The sequence below is a fragment of the Ornithorhynchus anatinus genome, chromosome 4, assembly GCF_004115215.2.
Source record: "Ornithorhynchus anatinus isolate Pmale09 chromosome 4, mOrnAna1.pri.v4, whole genome shotgun sequence".
Lineage (NCBI taxonomy): Eukaryota > Metazoa > Chordata > Mammalia > Monotremata > Ornithorhynchidae > Ornithorhynchus > Ornithorhynchus anatinus.
The window spans coordinates 19,263,278-19,282,602 of NC_041731.1; the positions used below are offsets into that span (position 1 = coordinate 19,263,278).

The window sequence follows — 19,325 nt, forward strand, 5'->3', positions numbered from 1 at the left end:
AGCCAAGGGGATCCCCATGGGACAGCACTGAGTGGGATCCTGTAAATGAAAGGAGGTGTTATATCCCCACCCCAGTAAGTGGCCCAGATACAGTACTTGAAGCCTCTCAGTGTCTTGATCGTTAGTTGTGTGGTAAACTCTCCTGGGAGGGAATGGGATTAGAGGTGTCTGATTTTAAGGGAGTTTGAGGTCTCCATGTTCTCTATTTGACACTTCATGGGAAGTGTAAGCTGGTACTCAACAAAGACCATAATTACTAACATTATGAATGGGAAAACGGCCTGAACAACTGCATCCTAAGCCTTCAGTGCTCCTCCCAGTGGCCGCAGGCCCCATGGCGGGGCACGATGGGACTGGTAGTTCGGTAGGCAGAGGTGAACCCCGTCAAGAACAAGTCTTTGTGCCCTGAACCTCCACGCCACCTTTCCTCCTCCTGCAACAGGTTCTCATGCGTTGGTTTGGTGCCTGGGCTGGGCTGCCTCTTACCTGCATTATGGCGGTGGTGTTGGTTCAGTGATTACTCAGCTAATCGCTGGTCTGGGGACTATACAGTGGGACAGAGGCAGCCTGCGGCCCACATCGGGGCTCGCAGAGTGTGGAAGAGGGAAAATAATAATGTTGGTATTTGGTATTTGTTAAGTGCTTACTTTGTGCAGAGCACTGTTCTAAGCGCTGGGGTAGACATCAGGGAATCAGGTTGTCCCACATGGGGCTCACAGTCTTAATCCCCATTTTACAGATGAGGTAACTGAGGCCCAGAGAAGTTAAGTGCCTTGCCCACAGTCACACAGCTGACAAGTGTCAGAGCTGGGATTTGAACTCATAACCTCTGACTCCAAAGCCCGTGCTCTTTCCACTGAGCCATGCTGCCTCCTTTTAGGCAGCCTCTTTTAGAGGCTCTTTTAGAGGTACCTCTTTTAGAGGTAGTTCTTCCGTATTTTTACAGGTGTGGCAACTGAGGCACAGATGCAAGGTCACAGAACATGAAAGTTAAAATATGGACCGAACTTTCAGGAGAAAAATATGGATTGGAATGGGAAGAGAGAAATGGCAGGGAGTTCCGCAAGGAGGTTGACAGAGTAATCCAAGACGGATAGGAAAAGTGCTTGGATTGACAGAGTAGCAGTTTGGATGGACAGGAAAGCACAGGTTTTAACAATGTTGTGAAGGTTGAGTGGGAGGGTTTAGTAATAGATTGAATATGTGGGTTGAATAAGAGAGAGGGGTCACTGAAAAGCTAAGGGCCCAAACTTGTGAGACAGGAAGGATGATGTTTACATGGTCTACAGTGAAACGTTCCATAAGAGGATAATGTTTCCTTAAGAATAGGGTTCTTCATACAATAAGCATCGAAGAAATGCCATGGATTCAGTATCATGAATGGGACAGGGATGGTAGATCTGGTAATTTTGAGCCTGCCTCTCTTGACAGTTTTGTTGGTTTCTTTCAAAGCACCTGAAAATTTCCCTGCCCTTCACGTTGCAGTCTTATCTCTCATTTGACAGAGTAACTAGAACTTCCCCTTTGATTGAAGCACCCAAATCAATGGATTTGGCACCTGTATAACGTGCCCAATTTGATCAGGTAAGGTGTCATGTTCCTGACTGGGATGAAAGAGGATTATTTCACCTCCGAGAATTTAGCCCTCAATACCGATGGAAAAAAAATGATTAATGGACGAAGAGACGGGGTGGTGAGTTCATACGTCATGACTGATTCTCACATTCACGAGTTAAAGGCCTCCCTGGAGGACTAGATAAAAATATGAGGCTTCCTCCATTTCTACCATTTCTCAAATATCAGTGGCAAATATCCCGCCTTGTGTTTTACGTGATCTCTTTCACCGGTTCTGCCTGTCAGATGCTGCGAACTCAATAAAACGAGTGTGTGCAGGCAATACAGGAATCTGAAGAGGAGTTTCTCCCACTCTGGGCCAGTAGGGGCTGCACTCCACACCTGGCGGGCCCCCGCCCAGATGAGATTTATTAAGGGGTAACAGTTCTCGCATAGGCAAGGAACAAGTGTTCATCTTTCTAGAAACATCACACAGGATCCCCAGAGTGATAGAATGAGTGATAAGATGAGTTTATTGATTTGGAAAACCTTAAAAAAAACCTTCTCACTTTTCGACTTTCCAGCCTCCCTCTCTGCCACACTCCACCACTCTGGAAAAGACATTTCAGCCGTTAAGAACCAAACAACCACCATTTCAGAGAATGCAACAGGAAGCCGGTGCCCTAAACAGAGAGGAATGCAGCAGCATTCAACATCCATTGATTTTCCCATGTCATCTGCAGAGTAAATGCATGATCCTCTGTCCTGACCTGTAGAGATGACATGCAGGATCCTGGCAGGAATATTTCTGGGATCCATTCACCCTGAAAGACAGAGCGGGTGGAGAGAAAGAGAGAGAGAGAGAAGGAGATAGAGATTGATAGAGAGATATTGTCAAAGCGAGAGAGAAAGAGAAGGAATTGGCCTCGGGTTACCCATTCCCAAACCAAATGCATCCCGGTATCATTTGGAAGACCTTTCGAACATGAACATGCTGCCCTAGGACCACGGGGCATGGAGTTGCTGGAGGAGAGCCTCGTGTATCTTAAATGGAATCCTGAAACCTGGGTCTTTCACAGACCTTGACGAGTTCCTGAGAACAGAATGTCTGGCAGAAGCCCCGACACCTTTACTCGTGGTCGGCTGCCTATTCGGAGGTCTGTTCTAAGCTCAGGACCTCTGGATTCTCCTCTGGTATCGAGGAGCCCTCCGGCGACTGTCGGACCTCAACCCTTACTCGTACCAGCGAGGTTTCTTGATTTCCAACCCCTATTTCCAGCCGGCAGTGAGTGGGGCCACGTATACTTACCGTGAAGTTTCCTGTCTCTCCTCATTGGCCATTCCAGGGACACTTTCAGTATTGAGTGCATTGGAGATGATACCAGCTGACGACCTGAAATGGGCAAGAATACAAATGAGCGTCTTTGGCCATCTCCGGGGCTCTGCCCCTTCCCAGACTGTAGACAGTCTGGATCAGCGCTACCTGAAGGTGGCAGTCTCTGCCCTTAGGCCCGGGCTTCCTCCCTCCACATAGAACCCCTGGAGCCCAAGGTGGGCACTCACCTGAGTGGGTGTCAAGTCCAGGGAGGCAACGAGCACTTGTGTCATTGTGTCAGTGTCCACCGACCTTGAAGTGAGCCAACAGCTTGTCAAGGAGCAGCTTGGTGATCTGGTCTTTTCACTCTTCTCTGCTCTCTCTTCTCCATCCTATCTAGCCCTTCGGGGTCGCCAACACCGATGCTTGGGACGGAAACCTGAAACACAGGGAAAGGCCATCAGAGAAAGCCAAGGGAGGACAGCAGATATGAAATCTGGAAACGGAAACGAGTGAAGTATGTCTCCTGGGTATGACTACATGGCAGTCAACATGGGCAACTGCAGGGACATCGGGACGACATCAGAAAGGTGCCTGGAGGGGGATAATCCCATTCAGCAGGGTCTTTCCGTGGCTCAGTGGAAAGAGCCCTGGCTTGGGATTCAGAGGTCATTGGTTCTAATCCCGGCTCCGCCGCTCGCCAGCTGTGTGACTGGGCAAATCACTTAACTTCTCTGTGCCTCAGTTCCCTCATCTATAAAATGGGGATTAAAACTGTGAGCCCTACGTGGGGCAACCTGATCACCTTGTATCCCCCCAACACTTAGAACAGTGCTTTGCACATAGTAAGCGTTTAGGAAATCCCACCATTATTATTATTATTTTGATTTCCTCCCCGGACGTCTGTGCGGAAGCACTGAGACCTCTTTTCCCAAGGAGCCGTGCCCTCGGACCGTCGGTCCCCCTGTTCCCAGTAGGATCTTTTCCCTCCGGACGCCCCCACGGAAGCGCCGAGATCTCTTTTCCCGAGAAGCCCGCTATCAGACTCCAATGACCTGCCTCCAGGCTCATGGTCGTCTGCCCCTCCCGGGCAGCTGCACCCCCGCCCGACGACACCGACAACGAAGACCGCCCCCCGACCCCAGTCACAGGCCCCAAAGCCCCTCAGTACCTCGTCTATCTCCCAGAATTATCCCCCATCTCTCTGCAGACCATCCAACTCCCCTGGATTACCACCCCACCATGATCACTAGAACCAGCACTCAAAGCGTCCAGGTAGCCAACCAGGCCCTTGGGACACTGTGTTTCCCAGTCCCGTTTCCCACCACCCGCCCCCGCGCCCAGGGAGCGGGACAATATGTTCCCAACGACTCCCCCCAGCCCAGAAGCGATCATCTTTGGGGAGCCCCCACTCCCTCCTTCCCTGTGCTCAGACTGGATGTGACTGATTCCCCCCACCCCCCTCACCGGGTAACAGTGCCCTTGTTCTCACTGTGTTGCTATTAGCTGCTACCTGCATTCACACCTGCTCAGCCCAACCATGCTGTTCAGTTATTTACTCTTCCCAGGCTTTTGCTCTCCCATCTCCCCCATAACAGCTCCACCCTTCTCCAAATTGGCCATCCACAGCACTTCCTCCACCCTTTCAGAGAAATTTGGACCAAGAGCCTCTGGAATCTCCTTGCCACTAGCCTTTTTGATTTGATTGACCCAAGGACGAGTCAACACTCTACGCTGGGCATCACCTGCTTATTAACATTATATAATATATAACTCCTTCTTAGTCCCCCTGCCCGACCCTCCCCGCCGCCCTTTTCCCCAACACACACACACATCCCTTGCTCCCAACGATCTAGCCATCTACATCATTAAGAAAATTAACACCATCAGATCTGAGCTCCCCCAAATCACCCCTCCCCCTCCTCCATCCACTCTCCTCTCAGCCCCCTTTTCAACTTTCCCATCCTTCCCAGCAGTATCTTCAGAGGAGATCTCCTGCCTCTTCTCAAGTGCCACCCACTCCACGTGCACATCGGACCCTCTTTCTTAGCAACTTATAAAAACTCTCACCACTTCTCTCCTCTCCTTAACTACCATTTTCAACCGCTCGCTCTCCAGTGGTTTCTTCCCCACTGCCTCCAACCTCCAAACATGCCCAAGTCTCTTCCATCCTAAAAATCCCTCCCTTGATCAAACAGGCCCTCCAGTTATCGCCCCTTCACCCTCCTACCTCTTCTTTCCAAACTCCTGGAGCAAGTCGTCTACATTCGCTGCCTCAAATTTCTCTCCTCCGACTCTCCCCTGGACATCCTCCAATATGGCTTCCATGCCCTTCACTCCACTGAAATCGCCCTCTCAAAGGTCACCAGTGACCTCCTTCTTGCCAGATCCAGAGGTTCCTACTCCATCCTAATCCTCCTCGACCTCTCAACTGCCTTTGACTCTGTCAGCCATCCTCCTCAACATGTTATCCAAACTTGGCATCACGGACTCCATCCCCTCCTGGTTCTCCTCTTATCTGTCTGGCCATTCATTCTCAGTCTCCTCTGCGGACTCCTCCTCCCCCTCCCATCCCCTAACTGTAGGGGTTTCTAACGGGTCAGTTCTTGGTCCCCTTCTATTCTCCATCTACACTCACTCCCTTGGAGAACTCATTCACTCTCTCGGCTTCGACTATCATCTCTACGTGGATAACACCCAAATCTATATTTCTTCCCCCATTATCTCTCTCTCCCTCCAGACTCGCGTCTCCTCCTACCTTCAGAACATCTATACTTGGATGTCCTCCCGCCACCTCAAACTCAACATCTCCAAGACAGAGCTCCTTATCTTCCCTCCCAAACTCTGTCTTCTCCTGATCTTTCCCATTATTGTGGATAGCACTCTCATCCTTCCCGTCTCACAAGTCTGCAACCTTGGTGTCATCCTTGACTCCGCTCTCACCTTCACCCCACAGATACAATCGTCACCAAATCTACCTGTCTCACTTGCACTACATCACCAAGATCTGCCCTTTCCTCTCCATCCAAACCGCTACCACATTAATACAATCACTCATCCTATCCCGACTGGATTATTGCATCATCTGCTTTTCTGACCTCTCAAACTCCTGCTTCTTCCCACTTCAGTCCATACTTCACTCTGCTGCCCGGATTATTTTTCTACAGAAACCTTCAGGGCATGTCACCACTCCCCTCCCCCAACCCTCCAAAACCTTCAGTGGTTGCCTGTCAACCTCCGTATCACACAAAAACTGCTCACTACTGGCTTCAACCCTAACCTTCCCAAAATAAGCCCCCTTTCCCTCAGCTCCCTCTCCCTACAGCGTCACCTTGACTCGATCCTTTTGCTCTTCCCCCCCGAACCCTGCCCCACAGCACTTAGGATACATGGACATATCTATAATTCTATTCATTTATATTGATGCCTGTTCACTTGTTTTGATATCTGTCTCTAGACTATAAGCCCGGTATGGGCAGAGATTCTCTCTCTTTATTGCTGAATAGTATTTTCAAATTGCTTAGTACAGTGCTCTGCACACAGTAAGTGCTCAATAAATATGATTGAATGAATATATGAATGAATTCAAGGAGGAGGAATCGGAGAAGGACGACGAGGAGGATTTGGAGGAGGAGACAGAAAAAGAGCAGGAGCAGGAGAAAGAAGAGGGAACTAGCATATGCTTTCCCAAGAGGCTGACACAGGGGGTAATGTTCTGAGGGCTGAGGGCTCTGTTCCTTAGACCCCGAAAGATTTGGCCCAAAGCAGGAGAAGGCATCAGAAAGAAGGATAAGAGGGGGTTCTGGGCTGAGGGTGAAGACCAGGATGCATCACCAGGGTGGGGAGTGAACACGATGCCTCCCTCTCCCGGGACCCCAGGGATGCCCAGCTGGAACCCCATGCCCCTGCCCTCCCCAACTCCCGACCGCAATGGGAAGCTCGGCCCTACCATAGCCCAGGGAATCTGGTTTCTCCTAACCCTCGCAGGAACACTGCCCATATGTCATGTCTACAACACTGCTGTCCAACACCAGCTGGTCACATCCAGATAGATGCACTCCTTTTACATCAGCTGGCCATGCCCAGATCTCTTCAGTCCTGTAATGTCAGATGGCCACTTCTATATCCACCCTCGTCCCTTAATGTCAGCTGGCCATGTCCACATTGCCCCTGTCCATGTATATCCGCTGTCCAAATCCACATCGCCCTCATCCTTAAACGTAAAGCCAGCAAAGTCTACATTGTCTCCGACCATTAACACCAGCTAGAAGTGTCCGCATCACCCTCCAGTTTTGAACATCAGGCAGTCACATCCACATCTTCCCCAGTTTTTAACATTAGCCAGAAATGTCCACATCACTTCGGTCCTTTAATATCTGCTGAATATGTTGTCATCACATGTATCCTCTCATGTTGGCTGGTCATGTCCAGATAGCCCCTGTTCTTCAGCATCCACCGGTCATATCCTTAAACACCTGCCGGCAACACCCAAATTGCCCCAGTCCTTTATCATTTGCCAGCCACATCTGCCTCACGCCATTCCTTTATCGTCTGTGGCCATGACTTGATTGCCCCTGTCCTTAAAGTTCTGCTGACCACGACTGGTTCGGCTGCAACTTCAATATCTGCTGGGCACGTATGCATTGCCCCCCTCTTTTAAGGCCTGCTGGCTACGTCTCTATCTCCCCTTCCTTCCACATCTTCCACCCACGTCTGCATCACTTCCCTCCTTTAATGTCTGCCAGCCATGTCAGCAGCGTCGTCATTCATTCATTCAATAGTATTTATTGAGCGCTTACTATGTGCAGAGCACTGTACTAAGCGCTTGGGATGAACAAGTCGGCAACAGATAGAGACAGTCCCTGCCGTTTGACGGGCTTACAGTCTAATCATTCTTACATGTCCATCAGCCACATCTATATTGACCCTTTCCTTTGACTTGTGTGGGCAAAGACTGCATCACCCCATTCCTTTAAAGTCTGTAGCCACGAATGGACCCGCCCCCCCTTCCTGTAACACCTGCTGGTCAGGTCCACATGTCAACTATCCACAAAGCTCTGCTGGCCACTTCCACATTGTTCCCAGTGTAAACCATCTGCTGACCATGTCCCATTCGCCCCCATCCTACATCATGCACCAGCCACATCTGCATCTCCCCACTCCTTTAATATCTGGTGGCCAGGTGTGCATCACTCCAGTCCTTCAACATTTGCAAGGCATGCCCACATCTCCCCTGGACTCAGATGGTACTCCCAGTGATGGCCCCAGGCTGGCCCCCACCCCGGGGTCATGTCACCAACCACCTCCCACCCTGAACCTGCTGGTTTCATAACCCTGGTTCCAATTGCCCCCTCCTGGGGAGTCCTCCTGCACTCCTCTGCCCCCATCCCAACACTCTCTCTCAGGGGGACTGACCAGTTGCCTGTCTCATAATCCTGAACCCCTAAATGCTCCACGCAGCTGTCAACCCAAAATGCTCCCTGCAGCTGCAAAATGTAAATGTTACCCGCAGACTCAAACCCTAAATGCTCCCTAGAGTTGAGAACCCTAAAACCTCCCTGCAGCCATGAACCCTAATTGCTCCCTGCAGCCATGAGGCCTAATTGCTCCCTGAAGTCATGGGCATTTGACCCCCCAAATACAGCTGTGTGTGGCAGCTTGTTGCCCGCCCATTTTTCCTGGGAAGAAACGAGTCAGGTCCCGGGCTCCTGTCCAGCTCTCAAGACCCTGGACACTAGCTACCCATATAGAGGCCAGACACTTTGAGCCCAATTGCTGCCTTCCCCTCAGGAACCTGGACCTTCCCGAACTTCTAACTCCTAGGCCCGGGCTCTATTGCCACTAGGCCCTGCTCTAAACCTCTTATTGGTGAGAAACATAAAAGCCCAGCACTCGAAAAAAATAAAGATTTTAAACTTCAAAATAATTGCATGAGTGAAAATACTTATCAAATATCCCCCTCCCCTTCAAAGCCTTACTGAAGGCACAACTCCTCCAAAAGGCCTTCCCAGACTAAACCTCATTTTTCTCCATCTTCCACTCACTTCTGCATCTCCCTGAATGGCTCCCTTTCCTTTTCCCCCCCTCCCACTCCCACAGTACTTATGTATATATCTGTAATTTTATTTATTTTTACTGGAGTCTATTTGTGTTGATGTCTGTCACACACACAGCCCCCCACCCCCCACCCCCTAGATATAAGCTCGTTGTAGGCAAGGATTGTCACTTCTTATTGTTGCATTATACTTTCCCAAGTGCTTAATACAATGCTTTACACATAGTAAGCTCTTAATAAATACAATTGAATGAATAATGACGATGACTGTAGTAGTTGCTAAGCACCTATTATGTGCCAAGCACTATACTAGGCTCTGGGGTAGACAGAAGATCTTCAGGTCCCACATGAGGCCCCCAGTCTAAGTAGGAGGGAAAACAGGGATTGAATCTCCATTTTGTAGATGAGGGATCTGAGGCCCAGAGAGGTGATATGCCCAGGATCATACAGCAGAAAAGTGGCAGTGTAAGGATTAGAACCTTGAGAAGCAGTGTGGCTTAGTGGAAAGAACACATGCTTGGGAGCCAGGGGTCTTGGGTTCTAATCCCCCCTCCACCACTCATCAGCTGTATGACTGTGGGCAAGTAACTTAACTTCTCTGTGCCTCTGTTACCTCATCTGTAAAATGGGGATAAAGAGTGTGAGCCCTACGTGAGACAACCTGATTACCTTGTATCTATCCCAGCGCTTAGAACAGTGCTTGGCACATAGTAAGTGTTTAACAAATACCATTATCATAATTATTATTATTATCATTATTATTACTAACCCAGGGCCTCTGCCTCCCAGACTTGGGCTCCATCCACTAGGCCAGAAGCTGTTCTAAGGAAATTTTGAGGGCTCAAGCTTCACCATGTTGACTGATTTCCTGCCTTCGGAAATGGTCATTGTGGGTGACATCATTTTGCCATTGATGAGGATTCCTCTTTTGTCTCCCCAGAGACATGGGTTCCCACTCTCCCAGAGGGCTTTAGGGACAAACCCAAGATCAAATGGGATTTGTGGACCCTCAAACCAGTGGATTCCTTTCAATCAGTATTGTGAGTAAGACTCAATAAATCAGTTCTATTTAATTACTGTGTGCCGAGCATGGTACTGAATGCTTGGGCAAGTGCAATATAACAGTGTGACAGAAAAGGTAGACACAGTCCCTGTCCAGAAGGAGCTTACAATATAGAGGGGGAGACAGACGTTAATGTAAATAAGTAAATGGCAGATATGGACATAAATGTTGTGGAACTGATTGAGGGCTGAATAAAAGGAGCAAATCAGGATGACAAAGTGGGAGAAAAGCAAATGAGAGCTTGTTATCGGCAAGGATTGTCACTCTTTATTGTTGCATTATACTTTCCCAAGCGCTTAATACAGTGCTCGAGCCCGTTGTGAGCAGGGACGGTCTCTATTTGTTGCTGAACTGTGCTTCCCAAGCGCTTAGTTCAGTGCTCTATACACAATAAGTGCTTACTAAATACGATTGAATGAATAAATGAATGAATGAGAGAAAGGCCTTCCGGAGGAGATGTGCCTCCAGTAAGTCTTTAAAGGCGGGGAGAGTGATTGTCTGTCGGATATGAAGAGGAAGGGCATTCAAGCGCAGAAGCGGGACTTGGGAGAGAAGTCATCAACGAGATAGAAGAGCAGTGAGGAGTTTGGCATTAGAGGAATGGAATGTGCAAGCTGGGTTGTAAGAGGAGAGCAGCCAGGTGAAGTAAGAGGTGGTGAGCTGACCAAGAGCTTTAAAGCCAATGGTGAGGAGTTTCTGTCTGATGTGAAAGAGGACGAGAAACCAATGGAGGCTCTTGAGGAGTGGGGAGATGTGGAGCAAATGGTTTTCTAGAGAAATGATCCAGGCAACAGAGTGAACTATGAACTGGAGTGGGGAGACAAAGGAGGCACGAAGGTGAGTGAGGAGGCTGATGCAGGAGTCGAGGTGGGCTTGAATTAGCATGGGAGAAGTTTGGATGGAGAGGAAAAGGCTAATTTTAGCCATGTTCTGAAGGTTGAACTAACAAGATTTGGTGACAGGTTGAATGAAAGTTCAATTAAGAATTAAATGTAGGTTGAATGAGATAGATGAAGTGAGAATAATGCCAGGTTTGTGAGGCTTTTGAGCCTGGAAGGTGTTGCTGTCTACAGTGATGGGAAAGTCAAAGAGAGGACAGAGTTTGGGTGGGAAGATAAGGAGTTCTGCTTAGAACATAAGTTTGAAGTAACAGGAGGACATTCAAGGAGAGAAGTCTTGAAGAGAGGCAGAAATGTGAGACTGCAGAGAGAAAAAGAGATCAGGGATGGAAAGGGATCTGAGAAACATCTGCAGAGAGATGGGAGTTGAAGCCGTGGGAGGAAATTGGTTCTCCAAGGGAGTGGGTGTGGCTGGAGAATGAAAGGGGATTCAGAACTGAGTCTTGAGGGATTCCCACTGTTGAGGGTGGGAGGCAGAGGAGGAGCCTGAGAATGAAACTAGAAGGAGCGGCCAGGGAGATATGAGGAAAACCAGGAGAGGACAGTGTCAGTGAAGGCGAGGCTGGGTAATGTTTCCTGGAGAAGAGGATGGTCGACAGTGTTGAAGGCAGCTGAAAGGTCGAGGTGGATTAGGATGGAGTAGAGGCCTTTGCATTTGGCAAGAACGAGATCATTGGTGACCTTAGAGAGGATGGTTTCAGTGGAATGCAGATGGTTATTGTCAGATTGGAGGTGGTCAAGGAGAGAATGGGAGGAGAGTAAGTGGGGACAGTGGGTATAGCCAACTTGCTCAAGGAGTGTGGAGTGGAATGGTGGGAGGGAGATGGGGTGATTACAGGAGGGAGCCTTGGGGTCAAGGGAGGGTTTTTTTAGGATAGGGGAGACATGACTGCAGTGAGCAAGAGTGAATTCATCTTTTAACACAGAGGGCATTTCATAAGAGACTGTACTTTGACTCCATAAGCAACAACGTCAGAGGAGGAATTTGAGGAGAAACTGAATTGTCTTGCTGAGAAATTTGAGGAGGAATTTGATTAGAAACAGAATTGCCTTGCAGAGGAGTTTGGGGAGGAGCTGAACTGCCCTGCTCTCGGGCAGGAAAAAGACTGCCGGATGAGCCCGCAGGTACGCGCGGTGGGGAGGGTTAACTGTCCCCCTTGACTTCTCCTGGTAACGAGTTTGAGACAGCAGGCAATTGGAGAAGCGAATCAGGATGCCCCGCTGCAAACCCCTCCACAAATAATCGATAAAAGGGGGAAAGGACCCGTCGCTCGGACCGCGGCCAAATCACCTAGCACTTGAACCACGACGATGTGCTTCACGGAGCCAGACTCCTTGAATTCCTCCGACGTGGGACCATCTGCACGAAACCAGTAGATAGGTAGCTAAATTTGTCGTAATTTGTGTGGGTGTGTGTATTAATTTTCCCCTTCTTAGAATTAGACTACGTTTTGAATGAAGCTTTCCGCTGTATACAGTGGCGGTTTGGTTTCACAATGAAGTTATCAGTGAGTGCCCGACCCAGAAGGAGCTCCCGGCTTCTTAGAGCTGCCCACTGGGGGAGATGAACCTATGATTCTGGCCAGAGGGGATCAGAAATCTAGGTGAGGGACGTCCAAGGATCTCATCTCAGGGAAATCTGGATGAGGTGCTTTCAAGGATCTCATCCAAGGGAGCAGCAATCTAGATGAAGTGACTCTTTTGTAGCCTCGGGGATTTCAGGCGGGGCAAAGATCTCAGGGATCGTGACTATGACATGTGTGCTCTTCACAGAGTAGACTCTAAGCTCCTTGAGACCAAGAGTCTTATCTACTTACTCTATTGTCTTCTCCCAAGCACTCAGTGCAGTGCTCTGCACACAGTAGACCATAAGGTCCTTATGGGCGGGGATCACATCTCCCAATTCTGTTATGTTATACATTCCCACGTGCTTAGTACAATTCTCTGCACAGAGTAAGCATGTAATAAATGATATTGATTGATTGATTGGTAGCAGTAATAGGTTTCATCATCTTCTGTATCCTGAAAAGAATTGGGAGAAGTTTATCTTGAGCACAGACTGAGTTCCTTAAAATCAAGGGAGGTTCACATATCTGTTCACTGACTTTCCAAAATTAGATGAAAAAGCTGCATAGTCTGGATAAACCACACAACTGATAAAAGTGTTTCTTCCAAAATATAATAAAAATAAAAATAATTATGGTATTTGTTAAGCGCTTACTGTGTGCCAGGCACATCCCTGTTTTCTTCTGGGTACTGTCTCAGTCATTGTAAATATCAGATTTTGGAACCCTTTGGATCCCCAGGACATTGTCTTGTGTTCTGAAGTGGGGTAAAACTACCTTCCTTTATACATAAAGAGAACCTTCATCTGTATGGCAGTTCATAAGCTCTTACTCTGTGCCAGCCTTTAACATCTGCCTCTGACTAAGCTCCCCTTTCTTCTTCCCCACTCCTTTCTACATCTCCGTGACTGGCTCCCTTTATTCATGGCCCCTCCCAATCCCACAGCACTTTTGTACATATCTGTAAATTATTCATATTAATACCTGTCTCCCCCTCTAAACAGTTAGCTGGTTATACTGCACCCTACCAAGTGCTCAGAGTATAGTACTCTACACAAAGTAAGCTCTCAATAAATATTACTGAATGAATGAATGAATGAATGAATGAATCACACAAGACCACTGAGGTTGGTTATGATGGGGACAAGCAGCATGGCTTAGTGGGAAAAACACGGGATTGGGAGGATGTGGGTTCTTAGGCTGACTCCATCACTTGACTACTATTTGACTTTGGGCAAGTCACTCAACTTCTCTGTGTCTCAGTCACGTCATCTGTAAAATATGGATTGAGACAGTGAGCCCCATGTGGGACAGGGACTGTGTCCAACTTGGTTACCTTGTACAATAATAATAATAATGGTGGTGGTATTTGTTAAGCGCTTACTAAATGCAAAGCACTGTTCTAAGCGCTGGGGGGATAGAAGGTGATCAGGTTTTCCCACGTGGGGCTCACAGTTTTTAATCCCCATTTTACAGATGAGGTAACTGAGGCACACAGAAGTGAAGCGATTTACCCGAAGTCACACAGCTGGCAAGCGGCCGAGCTGGGATTTAAACCCCTGACTTCTTACTCCCAAGCCCGGTCTCTTTCCACTGAGCCACCAGCGCTTAATATAGTATCTATAAAATAGTGCATAAAAAATACGATCTTCATTATTATCATTACTGTCATGAGACCCGACTGAGATCTTTGCCCTGCCTGGCCTTCCCCAGGCTGCTAAAGTTTCATCTCATCCAGATTCCTGCTCCCCTTGGAAGTGATCCTTGGATATAGAGTCCCCACTTGCAGCCCTAATTAACCGAGAGTTCCTATTGGGCCGGGCCCTCGCTGACAAGTTGAAAGTGAAACCCAACCACCACTGTATACAGCAGGAAAGTTTTCATTCCCTGCTTCATCTAATCAAGAGGGTTAAATGCGTACATTCTCCCTTGTGCACGTGCCTACACACACACACACACACACACACACACACACACGCACAGATAGGTAGATAGATAGATAGATATAGATAGATAGACAGACAGACAGACAGACAGACAGATAGATAGATGGCGGGTAGGCGAGAACGGGGAACGTTGAGGAGGTGAGGGGGAGAAGAGTGGAGCATGCGGGGTGGGCAGTAGAGAGAGGGGAGGAGAGGTAGGAGGGGGCAAGGTGATGGAGAGCCTTGTAGCCTAGAGTGAGAAGTTTATGTTTCGTTCGCAGGTTGATAGGCAACCAATGGAAGTTTTTAAGAAGAGGAGTGACATGCCCAGGGCGTTCCTGCAGGAAGATGAGCCGGGCAGCGGAATGAAGAATAGACCGGAGCGGGGAGAGACAGGAGGGAGATCAGAGAGCAGGCTGACACAATAATCCAGCCGGGATATTATGAGAGCTTGTACCAGGAAGATAGCGGTTTGGGTAGAGAGGAAAGGACAGATCTTGGCGATCTTATAAAGATGAGACCAGCAGATCTTGGTGACGGGATTGGATGTGTGGGGTGAATGAGAGAGCCGAGTCAAAGATGACACCGAGGTTGCTGGCTTGAGAGACGGGAAGGATGGTCGTACCATCCGCAGTGATAGCGAAGTCAGGAAGAGGACAGGGCTTGAGAGGGAAGATAAGGAGCTTAGTTTTGGACATGTTGAGTTTTAGGTGGCGGGGTCTCCCCTCGATTGATTCTCCCCTTGGCTGACTCTCCCCTGTCTGTAGTTGGGGAGGAATTCTCTCTGTCTTGACGAATTGTACTTTCCAAGAGCTTAGCACAGAGCTCTGCACACAGTAAGCGCTTAATAAATATGATTGAATGAATGAATGAAAGAATGAATGAATGACTGTCCCCTTAGAGCAGCCCCATATCTGACCCTCCCCTACCTGACTTGCCCCCTGACTGACTCTCCCCTCATCATCCTTTGGACAGGGCTTCTCCTTCTCTCAGGCTGACTCTCCCCAGGATTCCTGACAGCCGAGGGGGGCTGGAGGGACAGGGAAGTGCTTGGTACAATGGTATGCATACCGTAAACACTCAGTAAAGAGCTCGCTTAATTAATTAAAGGAGAGGATCGTCAAGCCGGGCCCCCTCCCTCACTGGGTTTTTCCCAGCCTCCCTCCTGTTTTCATTTGTTTTTCTTATGGTATTTCTTAAGCACTTAATATATACCAGGCACTGTACTAAAAGCTAGGGCAGACACAATCGGATGAGGTAGACACAGTCCATATCCCACACAGAGCTCACAGACTTAATCCCCATTTTATAGAAGAGACAACTGAGGCACAGAGAAGCAAATTGACTTGGTCAAGGTCATACAGCAGACAGGTGGAAGAGCCAGGATAAGAACTCATGTTCTTGTGACTCCCAGGCCTTCCTTCTATCCATCAGGCAACCACACTTCTCTGTGGTTACTGTGTGTCAATCACTTTACCAAATACCAAGGTAGATGGATGCCCTATAAGCACATTGGGTACAATCCCTCATGCACTTGGACTCACCACCTTCCCCATCGGCAAATGCAGAATCTGCTGGTTTGGACTTGCCAGGCGCACTCCACCATGGTGGCTCTGGAAAGAAAGCGACCGGCTGGTGGGAAAACCTGCCATCAGCGGGAAAAAGCTGTGGCCCCTCGCTCTCAGCCACGTCACTCCTTCCCCATGTTGCACTGGTCGCCTCCGGGGCCGACACTGTGTCGTTTCGTCACTACCGATGAGTCTATACCGGACCCCTCCCCGCAAATGACACTGTTAAACCGGGAGGCCCGAGGGACGAAGACCGGGCCTGATTCACACCCAGGAGTGCCTTGTCAGTGCGCAGTACAGTGCTCTGCCCACAGGAAGCGCTCCACTGATACCCTGCCCTGCCCAGCCGCTCCTTCACAGGGAACACTGGGCCTTGGATAACAGGCTTTGGAGAGTGTGGAGCAAGACCCTCCCCCAACACGCCAGCCTGGGGACACCAACCCAGCCATGTGGTCCCCATTTCCAGACTCCCCGCCCAGGGTACACCCAAGCACCCGAGCCCACAGACGCTCCTCAGCAGGGTCAAAGTGAATCACGGACTCTATGATTAATGCTAAGTCAATTCACGTAGGTTCCACCGAAACAATTAGATCACGCCTAGTAGCCACACAGTTTCTGGTTGAGCTCTCTCAGACTGACAGGGCCCAATGGAGCTGGGGGGCTGAGGGAGGGAGCTTCGTCACCATAGACACCATTGTTGAGGAAGGAGGTGGGTGTGGGGGGAGATATTATGAAAGGGGAGGGACTTGCCACGAGTGGGCGGGACATCACCTGACCTTGGGCTCAGACATGTGGCCAGAGTCAATCGGGCCCAACGGCCACGGGCTAATGTGTCAAAGGGAGGCGTCGTGGGCGTCACCTGCCCAGAGTCTGTGTGGGGATTATCGATTTCATGATGTTTCCAGGAGAAGGGGGAGGTCCACAGTGTCGAAGGCAGAGGTCAAGGAGACTCAATATGGAGTAGAGGCTATTGGATTTGGCAAGGAGGAGATTGTTGGTGACTTCAGAGAGAGCAGGTTCTGTGGACTGAAGAGGGAGGAAGCCAGATTGTAGGGGGTCACGGGGAGAACTGGAGGAGAGGAAGTTGAAACAGCAGTTGTGGACAACTCGCTCAAGGAGTTTGGAAAGGAATGGTAGGAGGGAGATACAGCGATAACTGGAGGGAGCCATAGGGTCAAAGGAATGTTTTTTTTAGGATGGGGAGACATGGGCATGTTTGAAATCAATGGGGTAGAAGTCACTGGAAAGCAAACAGCTGAAGATGGGGGTCAAGGAGGGAAGAAGGGAGGGGCCAAGTGTTCTGACAAGCTGCGAAGGGATGGGGAGTAAGCACAGGTGGAAGGGGTGGATTTTGAGTGGTGAAGGGAGATTTCGTTTTGAGATCCTGCTAGGAAATATGGGAGAGTGGATGAAGGGGCAAAAGAAGCAAGGGACTAGAGATAAGCAGGGGAGATTTTAGGGAGATCACACTTGGTCACCAAGGATCTCCTTGCCAAATCCATTGGTCTTTACTCCTTCCAAATCCTCCTCGACCTCTCAGCCCCTTTTGACACTAAGGATCGCCTCCTTCTGGTAACACTATCAAACCTTGGTTACATGTGCTCTCCTGGTTCTCCTCTAATCTGTCTGCTCATTCCTAGTCTCTTACACAGGCTGCCTCTCTGCCTCCCACCTCCTTACAAGGGGGATCCCTTAAGGCTCAGTGCTGGGTCCCCGTCCATCCTCCATCTTCACCTACTCCCTTGGAGACCATTTTCACTCTCACGGCTTCAATTCCTTTGTCCACAGGGATGAGTCCCAAATCTCCCTCTCCAGCCCTGATGTTCCTCCCTTTCTGCTGTCTCGCATTTCCTCCTGCCTTCAGGGCATTACTACCTGGATTTCATGCTGACTCCTCAAGATGAACATGTCCAAACCAGAATTCCTCATCTTCCCTTCCAAACACTGTCCTCCAGCAGATTTTCCTGTCACTGTAGACAGCATCACCATCCTTCCCGACTCACGAGCCCATAACCTTGGCAATATCCTCAACTCATCTCTCTCAGTAAACCTATATATTCAATCTGTCACTAAATCCTGTCAGGTCAACTTTCACAGCATCACTAAAAATCTGCACTTTCCTCTCCATCTAAACTGCTCCCATTCAAGCATATACACTCTCCCGCCGTGATTCCTGCATCAACCTCCCTGCTGAACTTCCTGCCCCCTGTCTCTCTCCACTGCAGTCCAGACTTCACTCTCCTGCCAGGATCCTTTCTCTACAAACTATTCAGTCCATGTCTCCCCACTCCTCAAGACCCTCCAGTGGTTGCCTGTACCCCTCCACATCAGACTCAAACCCCTTACCATCGGCCCATTACCATTTCTCCTACCTTACCTCGCTACTCTCCTACTACAGCCCAGGCCGTCAACTTTGCTTCTCTAATGCCAACCTACTAATTGCCCCTCGATCTCGTTTATCTTGCCCGAACCTCTTTCCCACGTTCTGTCTCTGGTCTGGCAAGTCCTTTCCTCTTTATTTCCAATAGATCAATGCTCTCTCCACCTTCATAGACTTACTGAAGGCATATTTCCTCCAAGAGACCTTCTCTGACAAAGCTCTCATATCATCTTCTCCCACTCCCTCCTGCAAACCCTGACATGCTCCCTTTATTCACCAACCCCCACCCCCAGCCCCACAGCACTTATGTCCAAGTCTGTATTTCATTCATTTATACTGATGTCTGCCTCCCCCGTAGATTGTAAACTTGTCATGGGCAGTGAATGTGTCTGCTATATTGTTATACTGGACTTTCCCCAAAGCTTAGTACAGTGTTCTGCATAGGGTAACTGCTCAATAAATACTACTGATTGCCCTTGCCCTTGGATTTGTACTCTTCCTTCCTCCCTCCCTGTGCCCCACAGGCCCAGACCGATGTCTCCCTGCTGTGCAGTGCACACCTAGGTCAGGGAGCCTTTTAAAATTCCTTGGTGGAGAACCTTCCCGGTCCACAAGATCCCAGGCTAAGGATCTCTCTGGCCACTGTGGATCTCATTCAGTCCAGCACATCAAGGAAAGGGGGAATTGATAATTTTCTTGGGGGAGGACCCCATAATAACCATATTCTTTTGGGGGGCAGACCCCATATGAACCAATACGGGGATGGACCTCTCTAGAACTGATCTGGGGGAGAACCCTTCAAGAATCGTATGGGGGCAGACCCCTCAAAAACCGAGTAAATTAGGGAAGTTAAGGGACATGCTGGACTCCTATCTGACCCCACGTCAGCATACCATCATTATTATATATGTGAGTGTGAAAGATTTCTGGCCAAGCATGAGAGTGGAAGAAGGGGAATATGCTGGGCCACTTGTCCCTACTTCACCTAAGGGACTAAGTGT

The 19,325-nt window shown here is 49.1% G+C and overlaps 1 long non-coding RNA gene across 1 annotated transcript; it reads right to left on the bottom strand.

Moving 5' to 3' along the window:
• Window positions 1-2,080: 2,080 nt before the first annotated feature.
• Window positions 2,081-16,038, bottom strand: LOC114811056. Its single transcript, XR_003758740.1, has 4 exons — window positions 15,921-16,038; window positions 3,118-3,308; window positions 2,864-2,947; window positions 2,081-2,378 (listed from the first exon to the last, which is right to left on the bottom strand). It is a non-coding gene; the product is annotated as an uncharacterized LOC114811056 (long non-coding RNA).
• Between the last annotated feature and the right edge of the window lie 3,287 nt (window positions 16,039-19,325).